Source organism: Natrix helvetica (assembly GCF_964273705.1).
Source record: "Natrix helvetica genome assembly, chromosome: 1".
Lineage (NCBI taxonomy): Eukaryota > Metazoa > Chordata > Lepidosauria > Squamata > Natricidae > Natrix > Natrix helvetica.
The window spans coordinates 289,927,476-289,944,984 of record NC_138548.1 but is presented as its reverse complement, the minus strand read 5'-3'; the positions used below and the strand labels follow the sequence as shown (position 1 = coordinate 289,944,984).

Sequence of the window (17,509 nt, the reverse complement as noted above, 5' to 3'; positions counted from 1 at the left end):
GTTTTTATCCTTTTTGATGCATCAAAGTCATTGTTGACTCCCTGAGCAATTCCCTGCCGTTTTCTTGTCAAGATTTCAGAAATGGTTTGTCCTTGCCTCCTTACTAGGGCTGAGAGAAAACAACTGGCTTAGGGGCACCCAGCTGGTTTTGTGCATAACTGGGACTACAACTCAGAGTCTCCAGATCTCTAGCCTGAAGTCTTAGCCACTACCTCAAACTAGTTATTGTTAATTTTGATTAGAAATAATTACAGAAAATTGCTTTTCCAATTTGAGTAACATATCCAGCATTTGGTGATAAAGTGATGTATTTGTGTCTGTAGCCAGTTTTTCCAAGGACAAGTAGCTGTATTCGGAGATAGATTGCTTGCTTCTGTCTCTGCAGCTTTGGTTTTGGATTTCGTAGGAGTTGTATTTCTTTCTACATCTAGTCCCATAGCGGCTATGCCAGAAAAAAAAAAAGACCTGTTAAGGTCAAATTTTAATGTTGATCATGAAAAACCTTTTGTTAAGGTATTGTTTTAGCAATATATTTGTAAGAGGTAGCCCAAATACCTGCCCTATTTGGAATTATATTGCAGATTCTCAAACACTTGAAAATTGTAGGAAAATAAAGAACTACTATACTGAAAGATCATATATAAAGTTTTAGTACAACATTATTGGTTTTAGCTAAATTTTTAAAACTCAGTGAAATATTTTTTTATTTAATTTTTAATTTCATTCAAAGTCATATTTAAATTCAATCTTAGGAAGCTCATTCCATCCCTTTGAGTAATTCTATTATATTAGCTTTCTTCTAGCTAATAATGTAGATTATCTACAATAATATAGTGTAAACATATTACAATAATACAATACAATACAATAGTAGAGTTGGAAGGGACCTTGGAGGTCTTCTAGTCCAACCCCCTGCCTAGGCAGGAAACCCTATACCGTTTCAGACAGATGGCTATCCAACATCTTCTTAAAGACTTCCAGTGTTGGGGCATTCACAACTTCTGGAGGCAAGCTGTTCCACTGATTAATTGTTCTAACTGTCAGGAAGTTTCTCCTCAGTTCTAAGTTGCTTCTCTCCTTGATTAGTTTCCACCCATTGCTTCTTGTTCTACCCTCAGGTGCCTTGGAGAATAGCTTGACTCCCTCTTCTTTGTGGCAACCCCTGAGATATTGGAACACTGCTATCATGTCTCCCCTAGTCCTTCTTTCTCTTAAGCTAGACATACCTAGTTCCTGCAACCGTTCTTCATATGTTTTAGTCTCCAGTCCCCTAATCATCTTTGTTGCTCTTCTCTGCACTCTTTCTAGAGTCTCCACATCTTTTTTACATCGTGGCGACCAGAACTGAATGCACTATTCCAAGTGTGGCCTTACCACTATATATTAACATTACAAATTCCAGAATCCTTAGACAGCTTTATATTTGGGAATTCTGGAAGTTGTAATAGTATCTGGAGATCACCAGATACTTACAATCACAGGATGAAAATAATTGGATTTCAAATCCTTACTAAATAGGTGATGATATGCATGAATTTAATACATTTTTTTCCTATGACTTTTTTTTTGTTCTTTTGTTCAGAGCAGCAAAATAAACCAGGAAACTGCAATTTTGAAAGTAAACAGCAATTTGCTGTAGCTTATAGTAACAGTTTGAACGCTAACTGCAGTTTTTTTTTACTTATTTCAGAAAAAGAGAGGAACCAGTGTGCCAAGGGAATAAAAATATTTTACATAGCCGTACACTGATGATTCCTAATATTTCGTGCTAATATGCACTAACAGAATGTAAGCTGCTGGGATTTACACGTACCATATATAGCAATAGCTACCAGTGGTTTAGGGAAAAAGGATTGTTGTAGTTAGAATATGGTTGATTTCACAATGATATGGGCAATCAGCTTGAAGCAGCTTTGAATCCCCAATGTATTTAACTCAAGGAATTCTGTGCCACATTCAAAGTGTATGAATAGTTTCAATCTCCATGATTTATTTATTTTCATATATGTGCACTGCCCACTTCAGTAGCTGGAATTGGGTTTGTTTTGTCATGATTATGCTTAGTGTTCTAAAAATTCAGTTCATGCTTCTCAGTCCTCCCCAGATACTTCTGTTTTCAACAACTTTATTTGGCTGTTATATCGGCAGTAAAATAGAATAGTCACATGTTCTTTTATTTTCTTAAGAAACCTCGATATCTTGTAACCTCTAATGGATAGAATCCATTAGAGATTAACTGACATCAATAACATCAATAACCCAATCTAGTCATTTCAGAGAGCATCTTATCCTGTGTAAAGGTCAGGAGTTTGAATTAGACCAGTCCCCTTGCTTTATGTTTGTACCATTTTTTCATCAGCAAACTTTGTAAATTAATGTTGGTCATTTTTTTAAAAAAGTCCCTGCTAGATTCTTCATGTTTTGTGTTTTTCCTGAAAAAAATGCTTTGCAGTTAGGAGATGTCAGAAAGGATATTATAAAAGTCCTGTTATTTCAAGTGCAATAAATACTATACAGTTGAATAGCTCACAGCAATAAAACCATAAAATGAAAACTAAAAATCCAGTATCCTCTGGGATGCCCCAAAAACTAGCCATAGACACCATCACTCTACCCAGCACCAGGGAAAGAAACAGATCTTGATGACCTTCTGGAAGGCCAAAAAGGGGGCATGGGACTGCTGGATTACCAGGAAGAGAGTATTTCACAAGGTAGGAGCAGCTATAGGCCCAGTAATGGGAAAATTTTAGCAAAGACACCTGGAACATGCCTATACTATCCAATTTAATACTGCAAGTAAAAATGGTTTTCACTTGTACTAAACAAGTTGTAATTTAAACAACCATTATTCTGGGACTTTGGATTCAGTGAAAACCATTTTTTTCTTCCTGATGTTTTCCCAGAAGTGCAGAGTCCATTTTCTTTTCTTTTTCTCTTCTCAACTGAGCATTGATTTATTGGTTGCAATAGGAATGGGCTGAGAGTGACTTGACCCCAAAGTCACCTAGCCGGCTTTCACACCTACGGCAGGATTAAAACTTTCAGTTTCCTGGTTTCTATTTTGGTGCCTTAACGATTTGACCAAGCTGGCTCTCTGATTCAGTATAAACAAACTAGTTAAAAAAGCAGAAAACCGATGATGTAGCCTGCCATTTTTGAAGCAGAAAAGGAGGGGAAGGAAAGCATGCAATTCTGGAATTTACATAGTATGGAGTCAAAGTTTCTCATGTGGGAACCAGGCTACTGTTTCTATTTAGACTAATGGGTAGTTTCTATAGCTTAAAGCAAACTCTTATGTATCATGCCTCTGCTCTTCAGGCTTGTCTATACAAACAAAAACCATTTGTGTGGTATTCTATATAAAATCCCCAAATAGGAAAGATATTGTTATTTCTTCCAGAGCTGAATGTAAAAATCCTTGAAGGCTTCAAGTTAAAATAAAAGCAAATCTACATAAGTATAAATTCCTTTAAAAGTACATTACAAAGTTAGAGAATATATAAACTAGGATTATTTTGCATCTGAACAGAGTTTCTGTAGATGCAGCATTTTTATATTTGTTATATGCAACTTCATCCTGTTTGAAATATTTAAAAATTGCCCATAGTTCTGTCTTGTTTAGAACCAACATCTGAACTAGTTATAATAGGTTGTATCTGCAAATAAACGTAGGCTTGAAAAGAGAAAGAAAAGAATTATAGGAACTAAAGTGTTAAACATGGACGAAGTTCATATTCCTGGTCCTGTGTTCATTTTCTATTCATTGAAGAAAATGAATTACAATGGACTAGAGAGATCAATATGTTGAGGGTTTTTTCTCTCTCCCTCTTCTCCAAATAACATTTAAAGCTCCACCAGCAGGAGGCAACTTCCTGCCTTACAATGCAGGAAGCTAACCCTTTATGGCCTTTAAAGCTCTCTGGTCTTTTAAAAAAACTTGCAGCTTTAATTAAAGGGCTATCTAAAAGATCTCACTTGTATTTTTAATCTTTCAAAGTTCTCCAAACCATTCTGACAAATGTGGGAGTTCTGAAGAGTGATTCCCTAACCTGAAAGCTTAGCTTAAAAGAAAAAGTCTTCATTAGCAAAGGAGAACTTCTCACACTGTGTGCCAAGACTAGAATCAAACCCCTGTCCTCAGTCTTCGGCTGTTCTGAACGCATAGAAAAAGAAAGTCTGCATAATGAGCTTTTTAAAAAAAAAAAAAAAAACCACAGTTGTGAGTAGGAAATGGTTTTTTATGGTTCCTTCCTACACCAAGTCATAACTCAGTTGTAGACATCAGGATGTTCTTATCTTTTTTCTGTTTAGTTTGCCTTGCACATTTGCCACATAAAGTAGTATGATTTGTTCATTACATCTGTAGAATATTTTTGTGGCATTTTACAATCTGATGATTCTTAACCCTGAAGCAACTAATTTAAGAATTGCTTTGTAACACATTACCTTGAGGATATTTTTTGCATAAGAAAGGGGGGAAAAAATCTCTAAAATCCCAATTGGATTCTGAACTGGGTCTTTAAAAAGCCAGTCCACAGACCTGATCTATCATTTGTATTTATCTATGCAGTTATGTGATAACAGGATTGGACTGGCTCTCCAAATTTTCTTAAGCAGCTATTAGAGGTCAAGCTGCTGAAATCTATCAGTAAATTCCAAAGTTGATGTAATTTTTCAGAGTCCATTTTTTTTTTAAGCGTCTAATCACTTCTGCAATGTTCGTGTGAAAAATTGTCTTAAATCACTTTTTTCTTTTTTCAATGTTGTAATGTAACTTTGAATGGTTACTAAATGAATGATTGTAACTTAAGCACTCTCTGTATACATCTGTATAGGTATCAAAACTAATACATACGGTATGAATTGAATCATCCATGAATCAGGTTTACTGTGAACTTCATATATGGAAGTTTGTAATCATATATGCTGTTTGTAATCTCAGAAAACTAGTGGCTCACCGTAATCCTTTTCCTAAGATCTGACCTTAACTGCCAAAACTGTTCCCAGGCTTGGATTTAGGATGCTTGGAGACCTCCTGTCATGTTTTTGACTAAATATTATTGTTGCTATTTTGTCCTAAGGATTATGTTTTAACTGTATTTTTAAATTATATATCTGAAACCTTGTAAGCACCCAGAGTCTTTTCAGAGTTGGGCAACTTTAAGGCTCAAGTAAATAATTACATACAAATAAAAATGCTTTTCTCCTGACCTACACTGGGTTTTTGACAATAAAGGCAACAGACTGTCATTGATCTATTTGCGATTATGCCACTTGCCAAAAGTATTTTATATTGCTAATAAGGTATATATTGGGGTATAACTGTTATATATACCCCGATATATATCTTATTGGCAATATAAAATACTTGCTTGCTTTCTAACAGTGGAAGTGTTCCTGAAAAATACAGTGCTGAAGAATATTATTATTTTTACATCTATGCTGAGCTTTTTCCTTGTCTAACTCTAATCCCACACACAGGTGTCAGATTCAGTTCCCCTGTAAGGGAACACTGAGAAGAAGAAAGCATATGAGTCCATGGTGCAAGCCAGCTTATCTTTTGCTGGCCCAGATTATAGGAAGAACCAAGCAGCACCTCTGCTTCATTAAATCTTGAATTTTTGGAATGATTGGCATTGCTGCTGGTACAGGATTGGTAGCAAATGAAGTTATCTGTCATCTGTTACTCTTCCTCATGTTCAGTGTTATGAGATAGTCATTCAGGTGGGGAAAAGGAATCTTTTTTCCAATTAGGCATTTTACGGGAGCTTGAAAGTACCAGAAGGAGGACCCTACATAACAGATGGACGTGTCTAGGCTTTCAGAAATGTTTAATTTACTTTGTTAGAGTATACAAATTCTTCCGTCTCATTAGTCACAAGCAGCATGGCATATTCTACGAGAGTTTTATTAACGTAGTTTTGGAGGTGGCACCGAAGTCATTTACTATATATATTGGGATAATGCATCCAGGAAAATTGGTGGAAGATCTGTTGACTTTTTCTGTGAACAGTAGGTAACTGGTAACAAATCATAAATGCTCCAGTTCATATCTCCATTCCTTTCCTTTGCTGTCTAGCTCTTTGACACCTGGTATTCAGAGTGTCTTCCCAGGGCGGCAGTTTGTTCCTTCATGAGCAGGCTGGTATCGAGTGAGGTGCTGTGAGGTTGTTCTGCAGTTCAGAATTACAGTTCTGGTCCTTGACACTAATGTACTTTTGCTGTAGGATTAGAGGGGAAACTTGATGCCAGTTGTTGTTAGTGCATCGTTCAGCAATAAGGGAGCAGATTTCTGTACATACAGCTTTCTGTAGTATCATTGACTATTTCCTATTGTCCACAGTTAATGGCCTGCTAGTTGTTCCACAGCGTATGTACACTTATCTTAAAACTTATATCTTAATAGTAGAAACACAAAAATAGGAAGAGCATATTCCCACAGTGTGAAAAAATAAATGCAGCCTGATACCAGATTAATCCAAAATGAGAAACAGATGGAGCTTGTCTTTCCAGTCCAAAAGCGAATAGTTTCCTGCCCTTTTCATCATAGGTAGGAGAAGGAGTCATAAGAATATAAAGAGTGATTTGTTTTGCATTTGATATGCAACTGTTGCTGGAACTCTTTCCTAATGGCTCCATCACTTTTCTAAAATCTGTTTATCTAAGGATTTGTTTTCTTAGAAATCTCTTTTTGAATTTTTTACCTTGATGTTTAAGGAGCTTGAGAAAACAAATTGAAGTCATCACTGCTGAAGGAGATGCTACCAACACTGGAAGTCTTTAAGAAGATGTTGGATAGCCACTTGTCTGAAACGGTATAAGGTTTCCTGCCTAGGCAAAGGGTTGGACTAGAAGACCTCCAAGGTCCCTTCCAACTCTGCTATTGTATTGTACTGATCCTACCAATGACTAAATCTACAGTTTCCAGGAAAGACTTCAAATGTTGGTTCAGAGCGTTCAGATAAGTCACATTACAGTTCAGCATTTCGAATGCTGCTATTTTAACCACAATCTCTTTATCTATCAACAAGATTTAAATGGAGTTCTAAACAGATTATAAGTATTGGAATACAACTAGTCCTCAACTTACAACAGTTCATTTAGTGACCATTCAAAGTAACAATTGCACTGAAAAAAGTGACTTATGACAATTTTACGACCATTGCAGCATCCCCATGGTCATGTTATCAAAATTCAGACACTTGGCAACCGACTCATATTTATGATGTTTGCAGCGCCTTGGGGTCATGTGATCACATTTTCAGACAAGCAAAGTCAATGGGTAAGCCAAATTCACTTAACTGTGATATTTAACAACTGCAGTGATTCACTTAACAACAGTAGCAAGAAAGGCTTTGCTGTTTGTTTTTAGGATATTTTTGGATAGAGAGCAGGGTGGTAGTGGTGTTGGTGATGATGACGACGACATTTTCTGAATTCTATGATGCAATAATAGATGGTCATCAATAGAGGGAGTACAGTTGATAGGGTTTTTTTTATTGCAGGAGTTAATGTTTTGCATGTGGTTTGCTGGCCTCTTGGTGGTTCATGAACAGTGCTGGAATTCTCAACTGAGCCCAAATTGGTTGCATTCCTGAGCAAATGCTCTGTTAGACATTTCAGGCTCAGCTGGGGAAGCATTACATAAGTTACGTTTACAGCAGATGAAAAATACTTCTGGAAAATAGTTTATAATAGTCTTTTATTGAAAGAGATGGGTGGGCAGACGCATGTTACAGCCAAGTAATTTGGCATGTAAGCAAGCTAAAACCTTGAGTAGGCTATCTAATGTTGATTCCTAATTCTCTACGAAGAAAGAGAAACTTTAATCCATGAAAAGTGTCTCTAAGATTTTCTTCCCAGAAAATATACATTATGTGATGACCTGGGGCAAGGCACAGAGGCAACACAGTCAGCTGATAGTTCAAACCGCCCCTTTATTGCTCCAACTTTCCCCTAAGCACTCCTACATTTCTGGCAAATCCCAGAGCAAAGTGATCACACATACACACACACACACACACACACACCTCCAGCAGCCTCTGGCTGCAAGTAGTCCAGCACAATGGCTGCAAAGCAAGAAATCCAGCAGGACAAGAGAATAAGTCAATGAGTCCAGGAAGCAAAGGAACAAGGCAATGGTTTCAGGAAGCAAAGGAACAAGGCAATTAATCCAGGAAGTAAAAAATAAAGCAAGGAGTCCAGGAAACATCAAACATCAGCAATGGCACACAACACCATGAATTCACATTTGTTCCCAACAAATGCCCTTCCTCACAGTGTCTCCTTAAATCTCAGTCCCCAGGTGTGCCTTGTGAAGAGGGCTGGGGTGCTCTCCTCCCAAGTCATCGGGTCAGCTGTGCTGTTCCCATCTTCTCTCCACTCTCTATGCTCGGGGCTCAGGAGGCAATGGTCCTTGCTCTTTGCCTGAGCTGTCTCTCCTCTCGTTCACTGCTTAGCCTCTCTTGGTCACCCTGATCCGGTTCCTCCCTGCCTACAAGCCATCCCAATCCTGAAAGGCCCTGGCCTAACTTGGCCTGCTCTTCACCACATTCCTCTGAAGCCAAGGAAGCCGCCCCCTCGGTCTCTGTTGGCTCCAGCTCCAGCTCATCTTCCTTCGCAGATTCAAGCTTCGACGGGGGCATGGCACATTATGTTAGCTGTCCATTTCACTGAGAACATTGCTCTGCTTTTTCAACCAAAACACACACAGAACAACTGGTAACAGTTTTATACTTTTATCCCCCCCAATATCAGAAATTCAGAAGATGAGTCATATGGCAATCTCTTTTTTAAACTTATATATATATCTGTTTATCTTGATGACCCATGACTGCTGTGCCAAATCTGTTATGAATCATATTGTGAAGTATGTGGATGACACGGCAGTGGTGGGTCTTATATGGAACAACAGTGGAGAGGTGAAGGCTCTGGTAGACCCGTACAATAAAAGTAACCTGGTTCTAAATGTTAATAAAACAAAAGAGATCATTTTAGATTTTAGAAAGAGACAGCATGGTCATACTCCACTCAGTATCTAGGATGCAGCTGTAGAGGTGGTCAACAGCATTAAGTATCTGGGGGTGCAGATAACTAACAATCTGAACTGGTCTCTCAACACATCATCCTTAGTGAAGCGTGCAAAGCAGCGTCTGCATTTCCTGCGTCGAATGAGGACAGCACATCTCTCTCCTTCAGTCCTGGCCCCTTTTTACAGAGGTGCAATTGAGAGCGTTTTAACAAACTGCATCACTGTTTGGTTTGGTGGCAGCAGTGCCTCAGATAGAGAGTCCATTCAGAGAGTAGTAAGGACAGCCAAGAAGATTATAGGAAGCTCACTTTCTGTTATTTAGGATACTGCTTATAAGCGTTATGTGCTTTGGCATTGTCAGAGACCCACACACCCACTTTACAGTCTGTTTCTGGTGCTTCCCTCTGGGAGGAGTTTTCAAAGTATTTCCAGCAGGACTTCCAGATTCTGTAACAGCTTTGTTCCCTATGCCATCCGTCTAGTAAATGCACAAGATTCATTTTTCTCACCATGTACATGTATACATCTGGACTAAACTGTGTTGTTTCTCTGTGACATAATATATGTGGATATATGCCTAATTTTGCATTTTATTTATTTTGTCATGTTTGTGTTGTGTATGTTGGAGGTGACCTTTTGAGAGCTGTGTGCAATGAAATTTCATTTTAATATATGCCGATTAGTGTACATTCAAAGTGACAATAAAGTTTTTCTATTCTATTCAAATTACTGAACTCTTATTGTTAATGGTAATCTTCTAAAATGGTTCTTCTACTTATTACATTTAAATTCATTTGCTGGGGCTTCTCATATTTGTCTTTCCTCTTTTTTAACATATGTGAAATACACTTGGCATTTGTTGGTACTAGGGCACCAAAACATGTACTTAATTAAAATTTGACTGGAATCAAACCTCCTCAGATTTCCTCAGCACAACTAATTTTCTTGGCCACAGTACTATATTATTGTGATTTGCATAGCTGCCTTCCAGATTTATTTATTTTTTTACTTTACAACCTACAAAATATCTCCTGTGTAGATGCTAACCTTATCTGACCCTGCTTAGTTTGAGTTTGGCAAGATTATTTACATCAGAGTTTCTCAATGTTGACAAGTTTGAAGTTTGGTGGATTTCAATCAAGTGGAATTGAAATACACACATCTTCGTTGCCGAGGTTGAGAAACACTGATTTAGATGCTATATTGCTAACGTATGATAAAAAAAAGTTACTTGAGCTTTGCTGAAATGCATTCTAGGCTTACTAGTCTATTGATAGGGGATTGTACAATTGTTACTGTTGGTTGCATTTCTATGCTAGGAGATGAGGCTAGAGGATACTGGAGGATAAGACTCTCCTTTTTGGTTTGCTTGTTTTACGGGGAAGCATCAACTTTTGTATATTTGCCTGCATCCAGTTAGTTCTTTTTTTGCAGTGAATTCCAACCTAATGCATAAGTACATAGCTGAAAGGGACTGATGCAGATTCATAGCAGGTATCCACACATGTCGTTTGGGCCCTTTCCACACAATTATTGCTTCCTTCATCAAATACCAGTCATTTTACCTTTTCTTGTATTACTGTGTTTATACCATATCATAATATAGTAATACAATACTTTGCCTATTCTCTGGCAGGGCATCCACCTTTTAGTATAATTGCTTTGCTTTATTGTTCAGAGTTGTAATTTATGCAGAAATGCTTGGCTGAGAAATAGTGGCCCAGAGGACTTTATCACTGAATGGAAATTTGAACCAGGGTCTAACAGTCCTCTTAATCAGTATAGTACAACGGAATTTACATAAATTCCAACACCTTTGATACATTTAATCCCTAATCAGAAGTTTCTTCCTTTTAGTTATGTGGATTTTTTTAGAGGCTTGTTTCCTGGAATTTAGCAGGTTAGGTCATTTAAAAAAAAAACCAGCACTTCTTTGCAAAATCTTGGCATTTTGGACTGGAAAGACAAGGAATGAATAGCTCATGTGACTTTTCTAGGAAAGGCAAGCTAGAAAATACCTAGAGATATTCCAATATAGGCAACTCACTCACTCTGGGGATTGTGATAAAAATAGCCACCGTGACACTGCTGTGATCCTAATTCAAGATTGGGATTATTTTTTCTGTCCTGTATAACAGAAGGAAAGAATAAGGAATCATTATGTCGTGTGTATGTAAAATATGATTAATATTTTGAGTTTCTAAAATGTTAGGCAAACTGTATTGGAGTTTAACTAGCTAGGCAATCAGTCCGCTGCTGTTGTGTTAAGAAAGGACTTAAATGTTTTCAAAGCTGTATCAGATCCTAATACTGAATGGCACAAATTCTAAATTTCCCTAGAATAAAACAAAGCAATATAATGTCCTCTAAATACTTGGCTCCTAATTTAATCTGTCCAACTGGCATAACTAAGAGCAAAAGAATGGGGACATTTCAGCTCAAAACATCTGGAGATAAAGCTGCCTAACTGGGTTATCTCATCTACAATATTGGTTTTGTGTACCATTCCCCATATTGTGTTTGTTGGCTTGTAGACAGATGTCCTAAGGGTAGAATCTGTTCTTAGGGAGTAAAAGGACAAAACTGCATTCAACCATTCTTTCTCTTTTGCCCTCCCTGCTGTACAGTGAAAAACTGTTTTAGATCTTGGGAGATGCTTCAGATTAGTGCATTCTTCTGCCCTTCTTTCAATGGTTCTGGATGCTTTTTTGCTAGATGACGGACATTTCTGAATCATGGAACTGTGCTTCTTGGGAAATGCTTTAGTTACTGATATATGTCTTTTTTCTTAAGGAAAAAGATAAGTTTATATGGAATGTATAAATTAGATAAACAGCTGAAAATATTAACTGTCAGAAATCCAGAAGCAAAATTAAGAGGGAAACATTAAGTTTCCAAAACCCAGCTTTCCCTGCTGTTGAAATTTTAAGATGCTAAATCAGTTTTAAGTAAGAATTGGTGGCCAAAGGGAAATATTAAATTGTTCCACCTTTGAAACATCCTTCCACCCTTGAAACATTCTTACACTTTGGGAAATAATACTAATGCATCTTATTTATATCAGTATTTTATTTAATTTTGCAATTATATCTTGCATTATTTCCAGGAATTCAAGGGCAAAATAGACTTCCTTTTATGCTCCCAACCACAATCCTGTGAGGTAGACTGACAGATAAAAATGCTGGTACAGAATCACCCAATAAATTCCTTGGACTGATTACATTCTTCATATTTGAAGCTTGATATTTAATCAAAACCAAGGTTCTTATTTATAAAAAAAGGTACTTCTAGTTCATCAGAAAACAGAGCTTGAATTCAACTGATGATTTCAAAGTAGCTATTCTACTTGAAAGTAGAATTGAAATAACAAGGCAGAGCCCAATAGAATAAATGTTTACCATGAGATAAATATATCCATTCACTTAATTTATTTATTATACAATAGAATACTTAGAACATGCTCCAATCCATAAGGACTTTGGGTTGCATGCAGTAGTTCAAACTATAATCAGAGACAAAACAATTAAAGTAATAATGATACTCAACTATGATGATCATCCAAACAAAGCTAAGGACCCAAATCTTCCTGGAATTGTACCAGTTTAACTCTGATTTAAAAAAGGAGACTTGGGTAACTGGTACTTTTTGAGGTAAGAGGTAAAAGAATCCTCCATATTAAAATTAAAATTTAATTGATGACTTTTTTCTCTTTTTTTGTATACCATTTTTTTCTTTTTTGTGATTGTTAGGGTTGAATGTAAGTTTTTGTTTTGTTTCATTTTGTTTGTTTTATTGTTTGTATTTTATTTTCATGATGAAACAATAAATAATATTTTAAAAAGAAATGGAGGAATCCACTGTCAACGCATACTCCTTGAACCAGGAGTCGGCCATGGTGCAGTAGTGGGCCGTGAGAGGTTTGTAACCGGGCTGCGGAAACAGCTTTCAAGCATGCCCGCATCCTCACTTGCACAAACACCAAGTGAGCACATGCACACACACACACACACACACTCCCTTTGCGTGAGTGGCAGTCCCAGGTGCTCACCCCTTGCAGAAATGGAGCTGTATGCATGCGCTTGCCATCCACTCGCACGGAACCATCTCCTCCCCTCCATTCCACCGGTACGCAAAGTAGGAAACATTGGGGAGCTCTGCCTTAAACCATAAACAAAGTACAAAAACTTTGGTTGGATTTATCTTTTATCTAGAAATGGGTAAAGGAAGTTTGAGCCTTCTGCATGAACTCTTGATTCATTCGTTTATAACCTGCTTGGGATTTTCCCTGTGTTAATGTTACCCAGGTCTTCGCAAAATAAGCTTAAATTTATTTTTTCTATTACATCCGTGATTTTACTTCTGTCAAGTATTATTTTTTGTTGAAACAGTTCCAGAGTGGGAAATGAGATTTTTTTTTATTTTTACTTATATGAACATTTTTAGAAAATGGTTTATAGTGAAGATTCTAATTGAGGTACAAGAAAAAAAGGTAACTTCTGCCAGACAGCATCTTGGAGTTTAGCAAGCGTTAAGCACAAAGTGTCCACAGCCCATTTGTCAATCCAGCTATTATGTAGCACATTCATATTTGCAAAGAATTCTGTCCATGAAGTCCAACCGGATTCTTTGGAAGAGGCCCAGAATAAACTAATTCAGGAGCCCCCTCCCCTGATGTCTGAAAGTGTCCTCAGATATCAAATTTATATCAATCACAGGAAGTCTTGGCAGTCAAACCAGTCACTTTTTCCCCTCACATCTGGAAGTAAATTTTTTTCTGCTTGAAAGGTCACAGGCATCATGGGTAGGGCATGGATTGAGGGCCATAGAAAACATGGGAAAGGAAGAATAAAACTAGATTTCCACCTTTTTAGAAACAGTTATTTTTAAATGGCCTGGAACGCAGCCAAACTACACAGCCTTCTTTCTCCCTTTCTCCCTCCGTCTCCCTTCCCAGTTTACATTTGTTGCTGAATGAAATGTGACTGCAATATTTTTTTATATTTTTTTGTGCGCTCGGATCTCGGCTTGGAATTTACGAGTACTTTTGTTTGCTGCGAACAATATTTTTACAACAGGATGAATTCAGAAATACATTGTGTCCCATGCTGTTTGTAATTTAGGGTTTTGTGCTGTTTTTCAACTTTCACAATCTTTTAAGTACCTCACAGATTGTATTACTCAGGAAACTTTTCTTCTAAAGTGACTGATGTGGGGGGCGTGCATGCGTGTGTGGTGTGTGTGGTGTTAATGGATGCTTGTGGCTTTTCTTTCCTGCATGACTTGAAATCTTAAGCATTTAACTTAAAGAAATGGAGGAAACACTCCATCTTCCAGTCTTTCCTCCGTCCCTTCAAACAAGAGCTTGGGGAAAGGTTGTAAAAACAGAACCTTTTGCATTTGATCTACAGGTATTTCTTACATTAGACAAGGGAAGTTGTGTGCTGAAAGCTACAAAATCTCTGAAGCCTGTCTTGAAAACCAGTTCCATATGAATGGGAATCAAAATTGGCATGAGGTTAATATGTGCCTGTAGAAAAAAATATGTGCCTGTAGAACATTAGGCTGAAGGGGTGTGTGTTTTGATGGCCCAGTTTTAGTGGTGAATAAGTGCCGTTCTAATTGTTATTATGTAAATCTGATTCATTTTGATATAATCTGAGATATGTAATAGTTTTCATTTGTAGACTGACAATTACATCAAAATAAAGCAGATTTGGATTATATATTGGCCAACTATAACAAAAAAAAATTAACTTTAGTCTTTGACCCTAAAAACTTTCCACTATTAAAACAAATATATTTTGGAGGAGGTTTTTTTAGGGATGGGCTGTTAAAGCAGTGTCTATCCCAACTGTCCAAATTTTATATGATCCCATTATGAACAATGAACAACTCTGCCTGAAAAATCAGTTCTAGGTATTTAATTATTTATTATCAAATTTATATCCATCTCATAACTCAAAAATATATCTCAAAAATATATAACATTCACAATAGAGGCAAAAGCTTTCCATAACTGTTGGCATAACTGTAGTTTTAAGGCCTTGAAAAAGGCCAACAGAGTCAGGGCCCATCTGATTACTAGATTGAGGATGTTTCTACCAGATGGATGCCACAGCAGAAAAGGCTCTCCTCTTGGACCCTGCCAAATGACACTTCCTGCCTGACAGGACCTATAGGATACCTCTCCTGTCAAACTTGTTTAAATAAATAAATTCATACCCTGTTTCCCCAAAAATAAGACCTCCCCGGATAATAAGCCCAATCGGGCTTTTGAGCGCATGTGCTAAAATGAGCCCTCCCCTGAAAATAAGCCCTTCCTGAAACTATTGCAACACAGCAGCAGCCATGAGATGACCATGTTCGCCACCTCGTGCGCCTCAAAAAATAATAAGACCTCCCCGAAAATAAGTCCAAGTGCTTATTTCAGGGGTGAAAAGAAAATAAGACCCTGTCTTATTTTTGGGGAAACACGGTATTACTTCATTAGTTTTACAAGATATGGGCCAAAAAAAAAAAAAGATCATACTTCTGAACATTTCAGGCATATCAGGCAGTATCTTTATCTCCCTCCCAAGAGGAACTCTGGTAATAGCTTTCTTAGCTCATTTTAAGATGAGTGTCGTAGACGATTCATCAGAGGATAGTTTGAGTATGTATGGTTCATATTCAGAATCTATTGACTGACTATTAATATAAAGTTGTGGCAGCTCCACAATGATTCTATTTTTTTTTCTTATTCTGCCAGGAAATAGACAGTATTTGATTAAATGTTACATGGCTATAAAGGCATGCTGGTTTGTAAAGTAGGTCCAATGGATGCACGATTAAATTTATTACTGACCAACAGCCACTCTTAGTTTCTCTAGAAGGGGAACCCAGCCAGCAGTTTAACTAAGCATTTAATCTCCGGGAACTCCCTTATATCATATATCATCATATATTGTTTACTCTTTAGATTAATATTCCAGAGTTGCTATTGGTGCTTCAGTTGTAATTGATAAAACTTCTGCTACTGGCAATAGCTAGGATTAGTAGGCCTGACTGTAGAAAAATACTTTTCTGTAAACCTGCCTGTTCAAGAAAGCATTATTTTGCCCCAAATATACACTTTTTAAAAATAATTTCCTCTACTTTGATTGAGTTCAACTTTTGTTGTCTCTCATTAGTGAATGCCTGTAAGAACTTGAAGAGTTTAGCTTTACCTATACTTCACCATTTTCCCAAAACAATTTAACAGAAATTGGGCAATGGTTTGTGAAAGCAAGAGTATCAGTAATGTATGTATTCACTCAAGTCTGTAAAATCCCAAGGCAATCTATGACCCAGTATCTAATCTAATTGAAAGAAAACTATCTTCTGCTGCCTAAATGATAGATGGAGGATTGGAAGATCGGGAGCTGGCCTGTGGTTATCAAGATCATCTTCTACACACATACGAAAATATTGTTTTCTTCAAAAGTGTAACTTTATTTTTTGAAAACAGATGAATAGTCCCAATATTCAGATGCAGTTACTTGAAAAAATAGGCAAGAACTAAAGAGAACATATGTGATCACCCATATCCTTATCTATCCATAAATATAATCTCTGCGTAAAGTATGATGCAAACACTGTATTATACATCCATTATTTCATTTACCAAGAAATAAGTAATTTCAATAAGAAGAATATAAATATACCTGTTCCTAGCCTTACCTAGGGCAGCAATTTATGTTGTATTTCAGATCCGCCGGCTTCAATGTCAGCCTTACTTTGAAATTCTTGTGAAACGGTTGTGAATCAATCATACTGTTAGCTTTCCAATCTATTTAGCTGTTATATTATATGGAGATTAATCGGTTTTCCTATGCATGTTTGGAAAAAAAAATGAAAGTATGTTAATTAGACAAATTTTCCCTATAGGGATTTGCAGAAAAATAGACAGAAAAAGCCAACTTTCATATAGTTGATACAAAAATTCTTACAGGCAAGATATTGAGTACAAAGATGATTAACAGTTCTTCTGTAAGGGAGTGGTTTTTTGGATTTTGCCATATTGTTCTACCTTGCTCAGGCTATATTCATGCTATTACAATGCTCTACTCTCCCCCCCCCCCCTTTCTGTAATCTGCTAAGAAAAGACACAAGTCTTCTTTTTCACAAGGCAGTAGTTTTAAAAGAACACACTTCTCACCTGATTCCACTCAAGATAGGGGGTAGTTTTATGGGGTTGTGATAGAAGGCAAGTAGCTGTGCCTTGAGCTGCTACTGCCTTCTTCAGCAGATCAGTTTCTCTTAATTTTAACCAAAAGCCATTTTTAACTGGACTGTTTCCAAGTCTCATGTAACCCCTTATCTCTGATCTATATTCCGGAAGGTTAATGGGATAGTAAAACCTTCTTAAAGACATATAAATGTGTTCCAGTTTCCTCAGGGTAGTTCTCTACTAAAAATGTTTTCTTTCCCACCCTGCCGAGGTATCTCATTAAGCTCCCC

The 17,509-nt window shown here is 37.1% G+C and overlaps 1 protein-coding gene across 2 annotated transcripts in view; it reads left to right on the top strand.

Annotated features, from left to right (window-relative positions):
- The window catches only part of CLINT1 (clathrin interactor 1), a 69,428-nt gene that overhangs the window by 19,800 nt on the left and 32,119 nt on the right, over nt 1-17,509 (top strand). The window lies entirely within an intron of this gene.